Here is a 24,239-nt window from a genome sequence, read left to right as displayed (position 1 = left end):
TTGGATTTGATTCTGAATAATAACATCTTCTTATTTGACCACAAAGTGTATGCACAGACATGGGGAGTAGCCATGGGCACTCCCTGTGCCAATGCATACGCTAACTTAGTGGTCTATAAATGGGAGAAAGACTTTATATTTAATGACCCTAGGTTCATCAACGTCATCCTATACAGACACTTTGTAGATGACGTTTTGATGCTTTGGAATGGAGGTATAGACATGTTGAAGGAGTTCATATGTTATATGAACTCTACTACCTCATTTTTCAGCTTTACATATGAATGTTCCCTTATAAGTGCAAACTTTTTGGACATCACCATTACAAAGGAGAGTAACAACAGCTTAACTACCACCTTGTATAGAAAATTATGTTGGAAAAATAGTATCCTTCATTATGATAGTTTACATCCACGTTATGTGTTTCGTAACATTGTGAAAGGACAGATGACTAGAATATTTAGATTATGTAGCAATGAGCAGGATGCTATGGAATTAATAAAACATCAAACAGAATATTTTATAGATAGGGGCTATCCGGTTGAATTAATTAGCAGTGTAGTTAGCACTTTATTTGAAATGCCAACTCACAGAAGAAGGGAATGTCACACTCCCTATAGAAGAGAGAGCAGGAAGGGCATTGCATATGGAATTAAATACACCAATGATGTCGAGCAACTAATTAAAATCATTAGAGGAAACTGGAAGATACTGCTCTTGGACCCTTTTCTATTACAACTGGTTGGGAAAAAACCCACATTTAGGTTTAACAACTGCCTAAATTTTAAGAGGCTACTTTGCAAAGAAAAATTAGATGTTGCTCCCGTTGATATAAGAGCGAATTTTAAAACAGGTACTTATGCATGTGGTAGATGTTCGTCATGTAAATATATTAATAAGACTCAAAATTTTGACATCCCAGGTATAAATATGGTTTTCAAACCTACCTTCTATGCCACATGTGATACACAAAATGTCATCTACCTGGCGACCTGCAATCAATGTGATGCATACTATGTAGGGATGACATCGCGTAGATTTAAGGATCGTATTTACAATCATGTTTACGATATAAAGAAGATTAATCTTACAAATGCCTTAGCTATGCATTGCCATGATAGATCTCAGCATAGTTTTAGCTTCTTGGTTTTGCAGGTTGTAAATCCCATCAGAAGGGAAGGGGACCACATAGGCACCATTGAGATGTTTGAATTAAGATGGATACTGAGACTAAAAGCCCATGTTCAACCAGGGCTCAATTCGATGGTTAGTATCCGTCCTGTCCTTTTAGGATCTTTATGATATGCTTTGTACCTTCTCTGTTCATTCAACTCACTCATACTAAATATCTATAAATAATTACAGGTTGTTACATACAATCCTCTGAACATACCCTGGCCATTTCTATAATAGCTCTTCATATTATATGCCAGCCTTTTTTCTTGGTATTTTTATATATGATCTAGGTTCACATATTGGTATATTCTCCCATTTTGGTCATTACTGCTCATCATATATAAGAATGGTGCATATTTGTATGGTTTTGATCGTATGAGTTTATGTTAATATTTTGCTTATGTATTGACATATATATGGTATTATTTTAGCAGGTCAACCATTAGTTCAATGTATGGTTTTAAGCGGTTTAAATGATATTAATTGAAATGTGCACCATGAAAATAGATAAGCATATAGAATATGAGTATGAACATGTATTCCATATATATATATTGATGTTATGTCTTAATTTTATGCATTTTTAACGTTCTTGAATTTTGATATAATTGATATCATTACATCTGATGTTCATTGTTAGCCTGTTGATGTTAGGCAGTTGTAAATATGTTTTATTGTTTTTATTGTTTATATATCTTTAAGAAAGTTTCTGAACATGATCACGCAAACAGCGGAACAATCTTAACCTAATAATTTTTTGATGGATTACCATTCTCTATGAAGTATGGTCTCTTTTCTACTTAGCTAATATACTTATAGTTAAGTAGTGAATAGTGATTTTTTGGCATTACTATCAAAGGTTTATATATTATATTCAGGTTTTAATCAATACGTCAGCTTATGTTAATTGATTCAGCAGACGCTATTTTCGGTCAGTAGTGACATACGGAGTGACGAATTCTGTCACTTGCATCCATGAATGATGCACAGAGAAATCTTTTCCCCGAGAGTGGGTTTGATTCATGATGTATATCATATTTTTATAAATTTTGTTTTTATGGTTTTATTGGTGACTGACTGTGGGGAACAGAGTGGCAATTGAGTTTATATGCCTGAGTATGGGCACTATAAACTAATAAGAACTTGTCTCTTTAAACTGTGGTATGACTATTGTCTTAATTGTATGATTGTTGTTTTACTAATTGTTTAATTGATACTTGTTCTTGTATATAAGTGAGAGGTTTCTTTTGTTTAATTGTAACCTGATGAAGCGCACCTGTGTGTGCGTGAAAGCGCTCGTTCTATATTAAAACGTTTTTACTTTTCATGGTGGTTCCTTGCAGTTTTACTTACTTTGAGAATATATAGTGAACTGAACTTTGTTTAAGGGAGTTGTCTTCTTAGGGGTGAATAGTACGAGTTTGGTTTTGTTTGAGTTAAGGGATAAATGATTATTGTACATTCAGGTTTCAGTGGAGGTAAAGGCCATTTGAGTTATTTGTTGAAGATGAGATATGGAATCAGTGGAGTATATAGTAGTCAAGCCATCTGCATATTGAATAAGAGATCCCTGACAGAGTGATGAGTGAAAACTATTAATAAAAATGCTGAATAGGAAGGGTCCTAGCATAGAGCCTTGGTGGACACTGGTAGAGGTGTTATGATAAGGAGAGAGGGAGTGTTGGCATTTAACAGCCTCTTCTCTATCTGCTAAGTAGTTTGACAACCAGTTAAATGAGAAAGGGGAAATGCCAATCTTAGAGAGTTGGGTTAGAAGTAGAGGGTGTGAGGCAGTATCAAATGCTTTTGAAAGGTCTATAATAGGTAGGAGATGATTTTACCAGTGTCTTTGGCTCTATTAAGTGTTTCCATGAAAAATATGAGGGCAGTTGTAGTCCTATGGCTTGTGTGGGAGATAGGATTGGGTTGTGAAGTAGAAAGTTTAGAAGTTGAATATGTATAAAGTTTTCTAAGCTCTTGGAGACTGATGAGAGAATGGTGATAGGTCAGAAGTTTGAGATATCAGTACTGTTGCCACCTTTATGAAGAGGAAGAATAAATGCTTTTTTCCAGACTTTAGGGGCATAGGATTCTTGGATGGATCTATTAAGAAGTATACTTATAGGGTAGGCAATAGCATTGGCTGCTAGTTTTAGATATTGCATGGGCAGGTTGTCAGGACTGTTAGAGCAAGGTTTGAGCTTCAGAAGTAGTCTTTTTATTGTAATTGTTGGAATGTGTTTAAAAGGGAATATGGATGAGGAGTGGGCAGTGACATTCTGAGAATAATGGGAAGGTATAGTGGAAGAGGAGTAAGAAAATAGTTGCAATGGTGTAGTAAGGTTTGTACTGCAGTGTGCTTGAGGAAAATTAGCAATGATGTGTGCTATAGTGTTGATAAAATGAAAATTAAAGAGAGTGGCAATTTCTTGAGATGTTTTGTCAAGATGCGGACATGATTTAGCAGTGAAATAATGGAATTCCAGAATTTTGGGGGGTTTTACTTATGGTTGGTCTGACGTTTCAGGTAATGTTCTTTTTTGTCTTTGCTGACTATTTTTTTAACCTGGTTTTGAAGTTTTTAAATTTTAACAGATCTGGAGGATTTTTATTTATTAGCCATTGTTTCTAAATGCTGTTCCTGGCTTGCATTAAGTTCCTTAGTGGGCTTGTACAGCCATGGGGTGTGCTTCATTTTGATTCTCTTTTGATGAAGAGGTGCAAGGCTATTAAGAGTACTAGAAATATTGAGTTGAAGTATTTGACCACCTCATCTAGATGGAGGGTTTTAGCATGTACAAATTAATCTTTTTTCATGTATCTATGAAGATAACAAAGACAGGAAGGTGATTATTCAGAGTGTTTGGAAGTGTACTGGTAGAGGATATACTTCTGGGGTCAGTGACCAGAATCCAGTCTAAAATGGAGCCAATCCCATTGTTCCTTTTAGGTCTGGTTGGAGAAATGATAAGCTGAGAAAAATTAAATAGATTAATATCTGAAGATGGGAGGTTGGAGCAGATGTCTAGACAACTAAAATTTACATCGCCCAAGATGATAGTTTCATTTTTAATATTATTGCAAATCCAGGCAAGGATATCTTCCAGTAAGGGTATGTTGTTACCATGGTGAATGTAAAGAACTATGATACACAATTTTTTTGCAGTTATTCATTTTTAGGAAAGAAATAAGAATTTCTGCATTAGCAAATTGTGGAATAGAATTTGTATAGGGAGCTATATTGTAAGGGATTGGAAAAAGTAGTGTAACATCACCACCTTTTTCATGGGGCCTATCTGATCTTATTGTTGCAAAGTCTGAAGGGAGAAATTCAGTGTCTTTAATGTAAGGTTTTAGCCATGTAGCAGCAATGATATCTGGTTGATTGTCGACAATCCATGCATGAAAGTCAGAAATTTTATTATTAATGTTTCAGAGGTTTAGACTGACCATATATAAGGATTTGCAGGAATTGTTGGTGCAAGGTTGTGAGGATGGATTGGCTGATGAGGGCCCTGGATTAGGGTGAATTTCTCTACATAAGGGTAAGGCAGTAAGTCTGAATGTGTAATACAGTAGCTGTTGGCTTTTTGATAGGTTTCATAAGGTACATTTGATGGTTGATGGTAATAATGTTTAGTGGAATAAAATGGTTATTGTTTTTTGTGGGATTATTTTCATTTTGTATAGGAGAAAGGGATTTATTTGATGGAGGCTAGGAGATCTATCTGTGCAGCTTTCAGATTGGTTAGATAAGGAAGATGTGGTTGTTGAGTATTTAGGGGGCAAGAAAATGGAGCTGAGTGCAATGAGGTATAATATGGAAAAGAAAAGTGTGAAGAAAAGTGAGAAAGGTAATATGAGTATGCTAGAGGGATACCTAGTGGGAAGAATTCCAGAAGGAGTATGCTTAATGTTGAGTAGTAGTGGAGCGGGTATGAAGATAATGTAGTATGAGGAAAAGGTAAAGAGTAATTAAAGTAGAAAACTAGGAAGGAAGGGGTAGAAAGAAGAAGAGGAGAAGGTTAAGTAGAGTGAAGAGTAATTAAAGTAGTAAGCTAGGAAGGATGGGGAGGAAAGTAGATGGTGAAAAGTGAAGAGAAGTTAGAGAAATTAATTTGAAGAAATTAAAGTATACTAATAGTAGTGTAGTGGCTGATAGATGTAAAGTGGGAGAGGAGGGTATAGTAGAGGGATTTGTGAGTTATGAGTGGGTACTTAGGAGTTGGATATGTGAGACAATAAAATATGATGTGTAGTCTTTTGATTTGTTGCAGTTAAGTAGTGGGAAGTGCTAAGCAGAAATAAGTTTAGGTGTAGTGGGGATGGGTGGGAATTGGGGGCAGGGTATGGGGAACAGAGTGAGCCTGAGCAAAGTGAGGACAACAGGAGCAGGTAGAACTGGCCTCACTGAGGAGTAAAAACCTATCTGTAAACAGGTAAGTGCTAGAGAATTCTGCAAAATACAAATATACTCTGCTGCTGTAATTAAATGGATTGTTTTACATTATCACTGTGAACATGGCATGTATAAACATAACTACAAGTTGTAAGTATGCCATGAAGAGCATACAACAGTATTTCTGATGTATTTAGCTTACTTTGCCAAATTTAAAGGACTTACAATTCTATCTAGTGATAGAAGAGGAGAAACTTGAGGAGAGGTAGGGAAGTCTAGGAACTAATGTCCCTGCTAGTCTGCACACCACTTCCAGTTTTAAAATTAATACAGAAAATGAAATGTACAGTAAGAGCAGGGTTGGTGCATCAAAAAGACCTACATTTCATTGCTGGGGTGCTGTGTCCCATAAAAACTGTCTTGCAGTCCTGTGGATATGTGTAATGGGAGACTGCAGCAAGTTTTAGCCCAGCTTGAGGGAGGAGGATACTCACAGATTGTATGCAACTATTTGGAAAATTTCACTGCTTGGGTGCTCTGTCCTGCAAAAACTTTCTTGTGGGTCCCATGGATGTGCATAGACTGAGACTGCAGTAAGGTTTAGACAAGCTTGAGGGAGGGTGATGCTCACGGATTGTATTTAGCTGTTAGGGAAATTTCACTGCTCAGGTGCTCTGTCCCATAAAACTGTCTTGTGGGTCCTGTGGATGTGCGTAGAGAAAGATTGCAGCAAGTTTTCACCCAACTTGAGAGAAGGATACACTCATGGATTGTATATATCTGTTAGGGAAGTGGCAAGCACACAATGCCGAGGGATGTGGGGAACTTTTACTAGCTAAAATTGTGTGCTCTTTCTTCCTTTGTACTATTTGGGTTAACCTTATAACTTAAGTTCATAGGTTCATAGGTGGTTATTAGTCTATTGACCTGAAGGTCTTTATAAGCCTAGCCATGTGTACCCAGTATAATACTAGAGAAACCTAATATAAGGATCATGCATAAACTCAAGATCATAGTTAGCAATGACTTCCCATATCTCCGACGGTCATAGGTGAAATCCCCGGAAAGAATTTATAGCTTCCCATCGAGTCATCCAGGCTATGCTTAAACAGGGTCATAGAGGGGCTTTGTTTGATATGAATTAGTAGCCTATTCCAGAGGAGTGGCAAACTCTGAGAGACATATCTGTCTCTCCAGCAGGTCCTATTTATGTCGCAGCCCAGGTTAAGGTTCCTGGAGCTGGTGACCCTTGCCCCATTTGACTTGTGGATGTGAAGCATTTCCATTAGGTTTTGGTCTGAGATTGCCCTTTAGGCCAGGCACAAGTCTTCTCTAAGTAGCCTGTATGCTATGGAGTACAGTGACAGTGTCTTCAGTCTGTCAATGTATGACATGTGCTGGAGACCCAGAATTTTCTTCATTAGAAGACTCTGAGGTCTCTCAAGTTGCTGCAGGTGCCTGGTAAGGTACATACCAAAAGGAGCACTGTATTCAGTTATTGGCCTGATGAGGGTCAAGTACAGAGGAGTTATGACCTCTTTTTCTCTTGCGGCAATGCCTTTGCTAATGAGGTGTGTAAAGTAGAATGCCTTCCTTACCACAGTAGACACATGGTGGTCAAAGTATAGGCTACAGTCAACTTGTGCTCCCAAGACTCTCATTACTGAGTTGTTACTTAGTGTATTATTATTATTTATATGATAGTCTGCAGGGGTATCATTTTTCTGAAGGGAATGATAATTCATTTTTTAGCTTTGAGTTTAAGTTCATGGCCCTGGCACCAATCACTGGTTTGTGTAAGTCACTCTTGACGTATATTGACATTGTGTGGGGATTCAATGATTGCACCTAATTTCCAGTCATCAGCAAAGTTAGTCAGCCACAGCCCCTCTGTTTAGGCCTAAACTTCTGAGATGTATATGCTAAACAATTAGAGGCCCAGCACTGATTCCTGTGGAACCCCACTGCTGACAGGTCTGCTGGTTGAGGTAAAGTCCCCAACTTTCATTGGGTATGATCTGTCAGTGAGCCAGTTAGCAACCCACCTTACAACATAAGGGTTGATATTCAACTGGGAAACTTTATCAATGATGCTCAAATATGGGATTGTGTAGAAGGCCTTGGATAATTCAAGGTAGGCTGTATGCACAGATTTCCCTTCATCTATGGCTCTGGTGACATTTTTGAAGAGGTCTTCCAGGTTCAACAGGCATGACCTGCCTTTAGCAAAATCAAACTGTGTCAGATCAAGGGCTTAGAGATCACCTATATCCTTATTTATAAGGCTGATGATGATTCATTCCATGGCCTTACAGATAAGGCTGGTTAAGTTTATTGGTCTGTAGTTCCCAGGGTCTGTCGCTGTACCTCCTTTATGAAGGTGGAAGACGGTTGCTGTTTTCCATTCAGCAGAAACAAAACCAGCACTCAGACTGTGGTTGCAAAGGGTACCTAATGGTGTTGCTAACTCATGTTTTAGAGCATTTAAAATGCAATCTGGGATGCCATCAGGCCCCACAGAGGCTGTGTTTTTGTCCTTAGACAGAGCATTAATGACTTGCTCTTTTGAAATTCAGGGTGAGGGTGATGTAGAGGCAATACTTTGTGGCATGTTTGGAGGGTCAGGAAGGTGATATTTCCACCAGACCTGTCAGCTAATAGGTTAGCTATTTTCACAGGATCAGTATGTGTGATGCCATCCACAGCTAGTTCAGCACACATCTGTGTCCTACCTTTAAGGTACAGCTGAAGAATTCCTTATAGTTATCTTCAGCTATGGTTGCTAATTTTTTTCAAAGTTGCCCTTAGTGGATTTTCCAAGTTGTCTTATTTGCTTGTTCAAGCAGAGGAAGGTGTTCTTCCAGTGTAGGGACCTCTCTTTTATTCTTAGACAGCAACTTCTTCCTCTTGTTGTATAACATATTAATGCTAGATATCCACCAGGGAGGATTGTTTTTTCTTGAGGATCCTGTTTTGAGCCTGTCAGGTACAGCTGTGTCAATACATTTGCATAAGTGTTTGCACAGTTAACAAACATAAGTTGGAGGACTGGTCATTGAAAGCAAGGGCATGAACTGTTGATTAGGTATGTCAGAACAGTGAATAAAACAAAAAAGTTAAGAAGTAGAATTATCATGTTCGCATTTGCTGAAGATAAATCTATGCAATCATTCCATGAAAAATATCTGATAAGGCAGTGCTGTGTTAAACATTATCAAAACAAAGGAAACAAATGTCTACCCAACTATAGCTAGAAATAACGAATGAATGAGTTTTGTGAAACTATAACCATGGTGTATACACACACACACATATGTGTGTGTATGGGTCTATTTCACTCGACCTAAAACTCATTTGACTGGCACCCATTTAACTAACACCCAACTGACCTAAATTTAATTTGATTGACAACTCATTTGACTTATTCCCATTTCACTGACATTTAAGACATAGACTTGTTGTGGGTTTTCCTTCACCTGTGACTTGCTTGTGATAAAAAGAATTACTGTAACGTACAGTGCTGACTGTTAGAATTCCATTAGTCATGTTGAAAGTAGTGCTGCAGTGTTTCTAAATGTGGGTTTGTCTCTTTACATTTTTATGGGAAGTATCTAAAGTAATTTGGTGAATGTTTTCTGCGTTCCCAGCAGTAGTGGCAGCGTGCAGAGTACTGTAAAGCAAGTTAAAGGTATATGCCCTTTTCTCTACTGTCATGCAATCCTGGAGTTAGTATGGTTGTGGGGGGTGCAGACCCCCCACACACACCTAGTTTGGTTGTACATTGTCCCATTTCTGTTAAGAGGGTAAGTAAGTACTTTTTTAAGTTCTGGAAAGGGTTAGTTATTGGTGTTCTAAGTGTGCTTGAATATGGTTTAAGATTTAGTATGTTGAAATTCAGCACTGTAAGCTGTCAATGAAATGGGAGTCAGTCAAATGAGTTATCAGTCAAATGAAATTTAAATCATTTGGGTGTCAGTCAGATGAGTTTTAGGTCAAGTGAACTAGATGTGTGTGTATATATATATACACACACACATATATATATATATATATATATATATATATATATATATATATATATATATATATATATATATATATGTGTGTGTGTGTGTGTGTGTGTGTGTGTGTGTATATATATATATATATATATATATATATATATATATATATATATATATATATAATACAAGCTTTCAAATCACATTCAAAAAGCAATTACTGAAGGTGGCTTCTGAAATGGTATATTTTAAATAATATCTTTTTTATTTAGTTTTTTGTTTAACATTTACTTTTGATTCATTTATATTAATTTTATTTCTGACATATTGCCTTTCACAGTGGAAAGAGAATATATAACTGAGTATGAAATGCTTTTGCAGCTATTCATATTCTTGTATATTTTGAAATGATACATTATGTCAAGTATTGGTATTATATTTCCTCTGAAATAATTAGCTTTTCCTGTCTTATATTTTATAGTTCACTCTTTAGCTAGTTCATTACTGTATGAATGCATCCTGCTTGCCCTTTTCTTACATATTCAATTACTTGAGTTGCATGTCATGTTTTTCTGTATTTATTCTCAGGTCTTTCTTTTGTAAAGGTTAAGGGTATGTGTGAATCTGTTATTTTACACAAGTTAAAGTGCATTATTTTTGATCAGGTCAAAATATCAAGTCTTTGTTCTACACAGACACACATGTGCACATATACGCTGAATATTTTTTTGTACAAAATGTGCACTATCGTCACATTTATTATGTTTTTGCATTGATATCTCAAAAGACAAGATTGTAGCTATTCATTTATTTATTTATTTTAGTTTTATTTTATTTTTGTATTTATTAATTGGTTAAGCACACTGGTCTGAAGATCAATTTCAGGCACAATCTGGAACATAAATGAGTTCATATGTTAATAATATCGTATCATTAAGACAGTTATGTAGTACAGCACCAGTGCTTTCAAACATCAACAGGCTTCCATCAGTAAATTGTGAGTAAAATAGATGGCAAGCAGTCAGCCTTCTATCAACATTAGATCAAATATGTACACTGAGCTATATATGAACAGCTACACATCAGAGTGAGGAGCACAATGAATTCACAGATCTAGTTACATATGCAAGTGATTGGTGTGTTGCATAATTTGTTAGTGCTAGATTAGAGACTTTTGACAGATGTATATAAAATAATTAAAATGTAACATGGCAAACACACTCATACACAAAAAAAAAAACGAAATTTTTTTAAGAATTTGTCTATTTGATAATTAAGTAGGTACAGGCACACCAGTATCCAAAACTGCACCAAAACACTATACGGCATTTATATAGATGCATGGAATCAGGAATACCCAACAGGACTAAGTCATACTCTGCAAGGGAGAGTAAACCTGTCTGGTAGACATCTGCAATAATTAAACTCTATAACAAAAGGAAAAAAAATTGTTGTCCATGACCAAGAAGGAGCAGGTGCCCAATTGGAAGCAATGTCTCCTTAGCCTGAACAAGCAAATAAGAGCACTACTGAAATCCTCTAAAGCAAACTTTGAATCCAAATTGGCCACATCTACTAGAGAAAATCATAAGGCCTTCTTCACATATGTCTGCAACCTCAAAGGAAACACCCAGATCTGTTCAGAACTGGTGGTCAAGGACACCACATATACAAATGCTGTAGGTATAGTAAACTTGCTGACCTCTCAGATTCAGTGAAAACCTTAACACTCTGTCCCCCCATCAGTAAATCAGGACATCCCCAGTACCTGCCCCCCTTCCCCTTATATGTAGGGAACAGGTCATCACTGCTCTCTCAAAGGCAAAAAATGTAGCCTCCATGGGAACCAGAAACATCTCAGGCTGCATCCTACATGAAGTCAGGCAGGAAATTGCAGCACCATTAGGCAAACTATTCAACCAAAGCCAGAGTACTGGCTTCATCCCAGCTGAGTGGAAGACAGCCATTGTCATCCCTTTACACAAAGGTGGAGCATCCACCAATCCAGGAAATTATAAACTCATCAGCCTGACTAGTCTGATCTGCAAGGCCATGGAATGGATTATCATGGACCTCATTAACAAGGACATTGGCAACCTCCAAACACTTGATCCCACACAGTTTGGCTTCTGCAAGGGGAAGTCATGTCTGCTAAATCTGGTCGACTTCTTTGAGACAGTCACCAAAGCCATAGACAAGGGGAAGATGGTGCACACCGCCTACCTTGACCTGGCCAAAGCCTTTGACACTATTCCCCACTCGGGCATAACAGATAAACTCTCAACTATACATCAATCCATATGTTACCAGATGGGTAGCAAACTGGCTCACTAATAGAACCCACCTAGTCAAAATAGGGGAAGCCACCTCAAGCAGTAGACCAGTAACAAGCAGAGTACCCCAGGGTTCAGTCTTGGGGGCATCTGTTATTTGGGATATACTTTTCTGAGCTGCAGGCCAAAACCAGTGGGCTATGGCTGATCAAGTTTGCAGATGACTGCAAGCTGGATGCTGTCATCAATTTCCTAGTGATGTGGATATCCTGCAAGAGGGTCTCACTCAGACAAATGACTGGTGCCAGAAAGAAAGCCTCAAGCTGAATACCAAAAAATGTATCATCATCCCCTTTAGGGAGAGTGACATCCCCACAAATTATCACATTAATAGCAATGTCCTAAGTACTCAGTCATGAGGGATTTGGGCACCCAGGTTGATATCAGCCTGACGTTTGACCATCATGTTGCTTCTGTGGTACGGAAAGCCTTCTACATGGCCCACCTCATAAATAAGTGTATCTCATCCAGGGACAAGGAGGACATAACATCCCTGTATTCTTCCCTTATAAGGCCCATTATTGAATACAACTCACCTTTTGGCATGTACCTCGCAAAGCACATGCAGCAGCTTTAGAGACCACAGAGGTTCCTCACCAGCAGAATCCAGGGCCTCAAACATCTACCAAACACGGATAGGCTAAAAGCCCTATCTCTCTGCTCAGTTTCATACAGACTCCTCATAGGTGACCTCTGTTTGGTATACAAGGTGATCATGGACCCCACTTTGATGGGACTGCTGCATATCCGCAAGTCAAGCTCCACTCAATTAACCTGCATGCGTGGCCTCAGCCTGGTCTGTGACATCAACAAGACTTGTTGTCCCAGAGACTCCCTCATCTATGGAATAGACTTCCTCTCCATATCAAGCAGAGTACCTCTTTACCCCTTTTTGAGCATAACCTGGATAACTGGATGGGAAACGGAAACTATACCCTTGAGATTCCACCCATGTCCTTGCTGGACAGAGGCATTGGGTGCCAATTTGTCTAAACATCGACTAAACCCTTGACTAGGCTTATAAGGGCCACAAGTCCAATAGCCTAGTAACCTCCTATGATGCTATGATCCTGTGAACTCTATCTCACGTTCTTCCTCACGCCTCTTAATCTGCATCTAATAGGGCACAAACCCCAATTTATATTTGAACCTGGGAATTCAGAAATACTGCATCCATGATTGCAGCGAAGCCAGCTCTATTTACATTGTATGCACAATGTGCCTCAATGCTCATTACCTATGTATGCAGCCAGGCAAGGGTTCCCAACAAACAGCTTCTCCTACATCCAGATCATGTTAGGTCACCTTGCAGCCAGATTAAAGTATGAGCTGCCGAGATAAACTTTGAATGTTCAAAAGCATCTTTGATAGTCATCCTGAGTTCAACTGTAGATATAGGAAAACAATGTAGCCCAGGCCGGTATGACCCTGACCTTGAGTAGCATCTTACCCTCACCAAGAATTATGCCACAGTATGAAGACAAGATGATCAATTAAAACAATTGGCTTAAGTATTGGTGTCATTCAAAGGGGATACAATGCCTGTCAGCCTGGGATGACATGCTCGACAAGCCAAAATGCTTCGCTAGGGACGGCTTGCACCTGTCACCCCTGGGCTTTCAGATATTGGCAAAGGCTCTTGCTACCCCCATAGTGCCTTTTTTAGGCAAGGCTCAAAAGACAAACCCACCTCCATAGGTATCACAATGGAAAAAAAACTAAGAGTAATGCTACTCAACGCCAGAAGTCTAAACCTCAAGATGCATGCACTTGAAACTCTCCTTAGCATGGAGAACATCGATATCTGTGCAGTAACAGAAACCTGGTTCAAGGCTCCTGAGAGCACCCCAGCACTACCAGGTTATACCTCATACCATGCTTTTTGGCCCCAAAACTTGGACCGAACCACAAAAGGAGGGGGAGTATCAATATTCATCAAAGATACTCATACCTCCAGGTTGGTGGCACAGCACAAAGCATCAGAGACTATCCATGTGCAACTAACAGTGGGTAAAACTGCCTTCCAGTTTATAGCCTGCTACAGACCACCCTCCCAAACCCAGGAACCCCACTCGGCCTTCCTGAGAACACTGGAAAATATGAAGGTCTCTCCAAACACCATTATATTGGGCGACTTCAACTACCCAAACATAGACTGGGAGCATTACTCTAGCTCCAACACCCTAGCCCAAAGGTTCCTAGAATTTATAAACTCAAATGCTATGGAACAACTTGTTATCACTCCCACAAGAGGGGAAAACATAATGGACCTGATCATCACCAACATGGGGACTCTATGCTCCAGACCAGAAGTGTATCCCTCACTGGTAAGATCAGACCATAAACTAATCTCACTGGATATTCACATCCCAACCCCACCCCCTGCCCAGAAAACCACAGTGAAAAACTTCTCTAAAGCAAATTTCACACTCCTCAAAACTGAGGTGGAATCCTTCAAAGCCCCCGGGCCTGTGGAAAATACGGCCCAGACCGCAGAATCCTTTATAAATGCATTCTATGAACACCTTCAAGAATGCATGAATCATGCAATCCTAAATAAAACCAAGACCCAATCCTTCAAAGGCGGACGTCCTGTCTGGTGGACCCCAGTCATAAACAAACTATGCAATAGAAGGAGGAAGCTACTACATGATAGAGCAAAATCCCAAAAAGGGAAGGCATCTCTGATCAGTATTAGCAAAAAACTACGGGCACTCATAAAATCGTCTAAGGCCAGCTTCGAGAGAAAAATTGCACAGGACACTAAGGATAATCACAAGGCTTTCTTTAGTTATGTTAGGAACTTGGGTGGGAATTCCCAGATATGCTCAGAATTAGTCCAAAATGACAAAAAATACACTGAACCCACAGACATTTCCAACATCCTAGCTGACAGGTTCAGCACAAACTTCTCCCCCCCTCCCCACCAAAAGGGCAAATATCTATCCCAGAAGAGTGCTGCCTCCCTGACATCTCAGATGCTCAGGTAAGAGCCGCCCTCTCCAAAGCAAAAAACATAGCATCAATGGGACCAGACAGTGTCCCAGGCTGCGTCTTACATGAACTCCAAGAAGAGCTAAACCCAAACATAAAACTAATGTTCAATCTCAGCCTTACTACAGGATATGTACCCAAAGAGTGGCGTACAGCAACAGTGGTCCCTCTCCACAAAGGTGGTGCCTCAATGGATCCTGGAAACTATTGCCCCATAAGCCTGACTAGCTTGGTCTGCAAAGCTATGGAAAGGATCATCATGGACCTCATAAAGAAAGATATTGGGGACTACAGACACTGGATCCTACCCAGTTCGGCTTTGTTAAGGGCAGATTCTGCCTCTTAAACCTGGTTGATTTCTTTGAAACAGTCACCAAGACCATTGACGAGGGGAAGGTGGTCCACACAGCCTACCTGGACCTCGCAAAAGCCTTCGATACAATACCCCACTCTGGCATTATAGATAAGCTCACCAGCTGAAATATAAACCCCTATGTCACTAGATGGGTTGCAAACTGGCTCAAGGACAGAACCCACATGGTTAGAATTGCTGGAGCCATGTCAGACTCCAAACCAGTTACAAGTGGCGTCCCACAAGGCTCAGTCCTGGGACCTCTCTTGTTCGGTACATATTTCTCGGAGGTACAGGCCAACATGGAAGGACTGTGGCTAACCGAGTTCACAGATGACTGCAAACTGGGTGCCATAATCGACTCTCCAGCTGACACAAGCATCCTCCAAAAGGGCCTCATAGAAACAGACAACTGGTGCCAGAGCCATGGCCTCAAGCTAAACGCCAAAAAGTGTATAGTCATCCCCTTTGGCAAAAACAAAGTGCCCACAAATTACCACATAGGTGGTAATCCATTAAGTACGGAAGTAGTAATTAGGGACCTGGGGACCCAAGTTGATAGCAATCTCTCATTTGACAACCACGTGGCCAAAGTGGTTAGAAAAACATTTTATATAGCCCACCTAATTATGAAGGGATTCACATCTAGATCAGGGGAGGTCATCGTGCCTCTTTACTCATCCCTCATCAGGCCCATAATAGAGTACAATGCCCCTTTTGGGATGTACCTTACCAGACACCTGCAGCAACTGGAAAGACCCCAAAAGTACCTCACCAGGAAGATCAAAGGGCTCAAGCAGATGCCATATGCTGCCCGGTTAAAGAAACTCCAGCTCTACTCAGTGGCATACGGCCTGCTCAGAGGCGATCTGTGCCTGACGTATAAAGCCATGTCCAACCCGGAATTAATGGACATGCTGCACCTCAGAAAATCCAATTCCCGTCAAGCTACGCGCTCAAGAGACTTGAACCTCAGCACTGAAATAAATAGGACATGCTGGAGGGACAGATTCATAACCCAGAGGCTCCCTTCACTCTGGAATAAAATCCCAGTCCAGGTTAGGCAGAGTCCCTCATTGACTCTCTTCAAGAGGCATCTTAATGAGTGGATGGGAGATCGTAGGTTTATCCCGGGTATCACTTCTATGTCACTGTTAGACAGAGGCACAGTATACTAACCTCGAAAAAGGGCATAGCAAAATTAATTTAAAATGGGTGGCGAAAGCCAAACACACTCTGGCTAGGCTTATAAATGCCCTAGGGCAGATAGCCTAGTATGAACCTATGAACATTGGCAATCCTGATGTAATATATGGTAGTATATATGCAGAGAAATGTTCCATGAAAGGGAAATTTGATGTATGACTAAGGGTAGAGTACAATTTTCACTTTAGAAACTTGCCTACCAAAGCAAGGCAGCAATGGAGAAGGTGGTATGACAATAATCAATGTAGAATAATGTGAAACTTAAACAGGAATGGTGAAATGCATTAAAGTAACATTATATACCAACCATCATCTGGCCTGATAACATCAGAATGTGAGCAGTGGACCTGTATAAAAATGTCATTGTCATTAGAAAAAGAAAATATGATCCCCTCAAGGCCACCAACCCATCAGTTAAGTTCATACGCTGGTATAGCCTCACTTCCAAGTAGCCATGGAAACAGTAAGTCTAAAAGGTGTCATGAAACACATGTATTGGGGAAATGTAACATATGTACAGACTGATAGCAAGAAAAAAAGCTAGGCCTCAAGGGATCTCAATCCATGCCTTTCCTGTGGATATTCCCAATATCAGTGCTTTTTAGCAAGGGGAGCCACTTAACAGTCAGACTAAAATGGGCTATAAAGCAAACATATCAGGGAAATTAAGTACTTAATATGGACATTATAAATAACATATGCCCCCATTGGATTTGATCCCCCTATCCAGTGCTTTGACACAGTGAAAAACATTACATGTGTACACTGAGCCATCCAATCAATTTGACTAAAGGCAAAATCTGTAGTTTATTTCAGACTGACATGATGAAGTGTAGCAATGTGTAGCTTATTAGGAACAATCAGTTGCAAGATTATAGCATACTACAAAGACTGCACTTCATTTTGCCACAAAGTGTGCAATTTCTCATTTGTTATACAAGTGCAGCGATGTTGCTCTCTGTGACCCATTGTGTAACATATGACCAGAGAAAGATCATTTCTGTTTTATAAGCTGTTTATGGGCATGTGTGTGTTATGTTTATCCATTTTGACCAGACTGAAACTTGGAATTAGGGGTACAGAACAGAGATGAAAAAGGGAAGCATGCAGATGATACAGAGTACACCATTAAGGAATAAGAAGGATGGAGGTGGAGTAGAAGCATATCTCACAACTTCTTAGTTCAGCAGTGCTAGATAAATCACTAAATAAATTGGTTAGAAAGCATCAAACTCTGATAGAATTTTTTTACTGATGATAGGAATGTTTCATTTCAGAGGAATGCAACACATGATAGCAAGAAAAGAGAAATACAGCTGAATGGGTTTGAGCCCATACCTTTATCATTCAAATTCCCTGACTCAGAGCATTAGATGGGTATGACTCAGAAGCCGTCTTTAGAAAGGTGTCAACTAAAGCAAATTGCAGGGGAATAGAATGCAGTAGCAGACTGAAAACCAGATTGTAGAAACAATACCACCCTTAGGGGATTAGAATCCTGCACCTAGTGCACTTGGAAAACATGCATCATGTCATGACTACAAAGAGCAATGGAAGTCATTACAGCGAAGCTAGTAACTTTACCTTATTTCATAACTCCTTGGTGATTAGCATTGATGCTCAGCTCATTTGTGAGACCAATGGTGGTATTATTAGTACAAGACAAGGATTGTTCTTACTTGTTGCTGTATGAGAATGTTGTTTCTCCCTGCCAACTGTTCTGCAATGCATGATCACAGAAAGATGAATATTTGTAAGCCCTTTGTGGGCTTGTGTGTATCAAGTTTGTATATTTTTTACCAGATTATATGTTGCAAATGGAATTATAAGACAAAGATGAAAAGTGGAAGCAAGAAGATGGTAGAACATAAAAGTGAGAAAATAAGGAATAAGCATATCAAAGGTGAAATATGAGCATAACTTTTGATGGTGTAGTTCAATAATTGCAACAATGGTTGTAATTATTTAATGACTTAAATCCTCAAGGATTTATCAGAAGATACGCTTTTTATGATGAACAGTTGGAGTCATTCATGAGTACATTAGTCAAATATCTGTCAAGTTGAGAAGTATGGGTGGGGTTATTTTATGAGGGACAAGTGCCCTTTTTTGTTTTGTTTTGTTTTGAGAAAGGAAAGTTAGAGAAACAAGTTAGAGAAGTAACAGGTAGGTATGAAGAGGAAGTTTGGTATCAGGGAAAGACACATATGATTGATTAGGTGTGGGATAACACATTAAAGGAGGGGGACACAGTAGTGAAGAAGACATCAGAAAAAAAGGGAAGATAATGGCGATGGACAGAATTTACCACACAGAGGGTCAGGATAGGTGCAAAAGGGAGCAGAACACCAGATTGCTGGATAGGAATGAATACTCAAAGATGCTGTTTCTGTCAGCCTAGACTCAATGAAAGATTAAACATCATCCCGGAAGCCATCACCAAAGAGTTTTGCCTCAGACGGTGATGCCAATGCTGGCCAGGGACATGACTCAACAAGTCACCAGAGCTTGGTCAACTTGTAACAGATGTGGGCATCCATCCTCTTGTCTATTATCTTCACCACAATTTCTGCCATCTCTTTACAGGTGACAAAAGTGTTACCTCCACTGCTACCTGTAGCCTTCACTCTACAACTCATCACAGCAGGGCTACCTGAAGCAGGTGGTGCAGGTAGGGCAGGAAGTGGGGAGGCATCTATTGCAGACTAGAACCCAGATGTGCCAGGTGCTTCTGGTTGTAGTGGTGGTAGTGATGATGATGGTGGTGGCCCTAGTGTTGCCACCTGGGAGGGAGTGATAGGCCTTGCAGTTGGATGACATACAGGTCACTGTGTCTGCTTCATATAATAGTAACAGAAATGGAGAGAAACAAAAAGATAAAAAATAAATGTATGAAAGGGAAAGGACAGCAACAAAGAAACAAAGAGGGTGGTAGAAGACAAATACAAAAAAATGATTATTGTTTTTCTGACTATGTTGATTCTGATACAGTAAAGCAAAATAACCTTTAAGAGCAGAACTTGCACACTTGTCATTAACCTGTTTGTCTGATTATAGCATATGGGAGAGGGGCTAAGCCAAAAGCCATCCTAACATACAGTCTAACAGAACAGAATAACAACTGCATGAGCTATTTAAGCAATAACCAATGAGTGGGTGTGGGTATATTGAGGATTTATCCATAGTTGGCATGGTTTGATTCTGAGATTGAGGACCAAGTGATTAAACAAAGCCAACATCTTTGTATAATGGCACCGAGGTGTTCCTTCACATAATTTTTGCATTCTTCTGCATTTGTTAATGCTCTGCGCATGGGTATGGGGCTTACATTCCCACACTTGCACAGTACATCAGTACTGCAGCAAACAAGCAACAGAGGAAGGAAGATCTCCACTGCTTTTTTTTGCTTATTTTAATTATAACATCTGGACAGTTGAGAGATACGAGACTGACAGGGCAGAAATACAAGGAAAATTAAATACTCTTTAGTTTTTCAGAATGTACTTCATTTTCCTTGTATTTGCTCTGCTCTCCATATGGACCTGTCACCCCTTAACTCAAGAAATGTAGACAAAGCCATAAATAAAATGGGACAAAGGCTCCAAAAGGGGACTGATGTTAAATGTTGCTCTTATGAATTTAGAAAGCTGGGAAAATAACAATAGTTGTGCTATCATGCATTGTCTGAAGGGAAAAGTCTGAAACTGAAATGAATATCATTATTTAGTGATTTTCTTCCTTAGTGATTTGTCAGAAAACCACAAATGTTATTAGGAAAAGCTAAAAATTATGAGCAAACATCTGAATACTTGAGACCAATGCCTCTGTACCATATACCGATAGTAAAAAAACGTCTGGCTGCTCAATGGTACCCCAACGACTGGAACTTTTTTCTCTTGGTATATTTCCAATTTAGTAAAAAACACACAATGGAAAACGGAGAAAAAAAGCAAAACTTGATACTATTTATCATTTTACATCAACGCTTGTGGGACTGCCTTAATTGGGCTCTGTACAATGGGGAACACAGTGTTGTACATATTTCCGATTTACCATGGGCACAATGGTTGGGATGACCAATCAGCATGTATGTTTTTGAATACTAACAAGCTATCATTGTATAATTAGCAAGACAGACATTTGTGCTTGTAGCCAGTGCCACTCTCTGGCTTTCGACAATAGCAGTCTATGCATATACATAATAAATATGATGATCATGCAATACATTTGTCCAGAGCAGTGGTATACAATGTACAGGCACTTCCTACTGTATGTTGTCAAATGCCCATCCCTCCTTTGTTGCAGAGTGCCTCATCTTATTAAGAAAGAAGTTTTAGAGCATATATAATCAACTGATGATAACTGTGCCCTGCCTTTTTTATTTTCTTACTTGGTTTGTCTGTGGTTATGCCCAGCCTGATGATAGTTTTCCACACACTGAACATATGCATTTGAGAAGTACATATAGCTATATATATATATGTGGTTTCACTTCATAATCTCGAAATGCTGAAATACCGAATTTCAGCATTCCGAGACCATGAAGCAGAAAATTCAGAATGCCGAAAGTGCATAAGAACTGATTCGAATATCTTGAATTCGCGCTTATGCATTTCTGGTATGTTGCATGTAGTGTTATGGTGCCTGAAATTGCAGGTGAATAACTGTTTGTGTGTGTTTCTGTATGTTGTATGTGTGGGTTAGGGTAGGGAGGTGTTAGTGTGAGTGTGAGTGTTGTATTTGTTGGTGTTTATGTATGTGTTATGTGTATTTGTGTGCGAGCGAGTAGAGAATGCTGTGGTGTGAATTTTTTTTTTTTTTTTATGTTATGTGCGATCTCAGAGTTAGTATATATAACTACGGGGTGTGGGGGGGCACCGCCCTCCTCATGAGGGGTGCTTATATGCAATGTAGGGTTGTGTGGTTTGTGTGCTGTGGGTGGAATGGGTGTGTGTTATGTGGTGTATGGTGTATGTATGTTCATGATTGTGTGATTCTGGTTGTGGGATTCGGTATTTTGAATGGTTCGGATTCATGGTCTCAGAATGCTGAAATTCGGTATTTCAGCATTTCGAGATTATGAAGTGAAACCATATATATATATATATATATATATATATATATATATATATATATATATGAGAGAGAGAGAGAGATATTTATATGTCTATATCCATGTCTATATATATATATATATATATATATATATATATATATATATATATATATATATATATATATATATATATATCTATAAATACATGTATATATATATATATATATATATATATATATATATATATATATATATATATATATATATATATATATATATATATATATATTATATATACATATATAGGTCTACTGCTTTTCATCGAATACCACATATTCGAAAAAGAGCAGTAGACCGCTCAGTTACGCGGAAGTGCACTTATTCCAATGTGCACTTTCACGAACTCAGCACCACAGTGGATGACAGCAGGAAAACCTGCTATGTCCTCCACTGTGGTGCGGTAGTCACAGACCTTAGGGTTAGGGCACGGGTCATGGTAAGGGGATAACCCTACTAGCTATCCCTTTACCATGACCCGTACCCTAACCCTAAGGTCCATGACTATCGCACAACAGTGGAGGACAGACTATCCTCCACTGTGGTGCTGTAGTCACAGAATTTAGGATTAGGGTGCGGGTCATGGTAAGGGGATAGCCCTACTAGCTATCCCCTTACCATGACCTGCGCCCTAACCCTAAGGTCCGTGACTACTGCACTAAACGGCAGTACATTGCCCGTTCGCTGAAGCGGGTTTCGCGAAAATGCACTTTCGATTAACTGCACTTTTGCGTAACCCAGGGTTTACTGTGTGAGTTTGAAGAAGTGTATTTTCGAACTTATGCAGTAGACCCATATATATATATATATATATATATATATATATATATATATATCTATAGATATATATATGTGTGTGTGTGTTGTTGTGTCTTTCGGCTTTTCCCAGTTAGGGGTTGCCACAGTGGAACTCCGGTCCACTAATGATTGGCAGTAGATTTTTATGTGCCGAGTTGCCGGCCCTGATGCACAACCTTCAACGAAGGTACGCCCATTCATGCATGTCTCCACACAGAAGATGCTCTAGCTGAGAATCGAACAGGACAATGTCTTACTGTGAGGCGACAATGCTACCGCACCACCACCGCAGTCTATATATATATATATATATATATATATATATATATATATATATATATATACATATATATATATATATATATATATATATATATATATATATATATATATACATATATATACATATACATACACACACACACACACACACACACACACTCACACACTGTTTTACATATATACTGTATATACATATGTTATTTTATTTTCTTTTTGTTCATGATGAAGTCATGATGAAGTCATGCATCATTAGGTAAAGCAGACAAATTTACAATGGTTGCAGCTACACCAAGCATATTTATGCAATGTGCTTTCTCAAAACATAGGCATATGACCATGTTCAAATCTCAGGCTAGCACAGGGTTACTGTGTAGCATTTAAACATCTTTTTGAATTATTCTGCCATATTTTTTGTCACATTATAATATGTAGCACTCATATGTATATAGCATGGCCAGCCACACGATCTGACCTAGCCACAACATGTAGCCAGATTTTCTAAATTGCACCCACTCTGTGCATGGCCACTCATCACATAAATTCGCTTAGTTCAATCTGGCAAGTTTTGTTTTAATCTGGCCCATGACACACTTGTCACAAGATACATACCTGTAATAGAATCACTCACAATGAAACCTATGGCTTACATAGCCCACTAGTTTCTAATTTTCATCGAGGAAGAAGTTATAATTATATTAAGCCACTAAATGTTGAATACAGATCTTTTAAGAAAATGCTGAAGTCTTGAAGTCTGTTCTGTCTTCAGTCAAATACTTAACCTTATCACTGACAGAGGGGTATCAGTTCCTGCACTTATAGTATTTATCCATTGCATTACAGGACTTCTTCTTTTATGTTGACCTTCAACCTTGCCATTCATGCTTTCTTTTTCAAATGATCTTTCTCTTCCCATGGTATGTCCAAAATATGAAAGCTGAATTCTTGTCATCTGGATTTCCTAGGAATATTTAGGTTCTACCTTATTAATTGAACTTTTTTAGCAGTCCATGACATATATGTTATTTTTCATCTACTTTTACTGTATGGTGTTTCTTCCTACTTTATTTTGCTTTTGCTGCCTGTTCTTAAAAGTACTCAATTGCATTTATTCTGCTGCATTTATTACTGCTTATTTGTAGCCTGATTAAATTGTAACTGTTATTCTAAGCCTTTTAGTTGAAGCACTTGGGCTTCAGGCCATTTGCTTTACATTAAGAAGGTTTCTGGCCTGCATTCTTGTGGAAGGAGAGGGTAGAGTCTACCCTTCTGAGCTGGGAATTTCTGGAAAAGGCTTATTGTGCCTGATTATTTAAACTGTTTCTTTCTGAAATTGGTGTGCCTTGGTTGCTGTACCATATACTAGATTCAGACCTGCTGAATCTAGCTCTGTTTGTATAACCTGAGCTCTAATCCAGGCCATCTTTTTTTGGAGAAGGTTCCCCTGCACCCTACTGGCAGGAGTGTGCAGCTGGAGCTTGTCTGATTGAAGACTGCTGGAACAGGGCTCAGTTTTGAGCTTTTTTATTGGTTAATTGGTTAATTTGTTTAAATCAGTTTGCTCATTGGTAATGTTATATTTAAAAAA

This window comes from Protopterus annectens, chromosome 5.part0, assembly GCF_019279795.1.
Source record: "Protopterus annectens isolate FY-2018-M chromosome 5.part0, PAN1.0, whole genome shotgun sequence".
In the NCBI taxonomy this organism is placed as follows: domain Eukaryota; kingdom Metazoa; phylum Chordata; order Ceratodontiformes; family Protopteridae; genus Protopterus; species Protopterus annectens.
Note: the sequence above shows the minus strand (reverse complement) of the source record.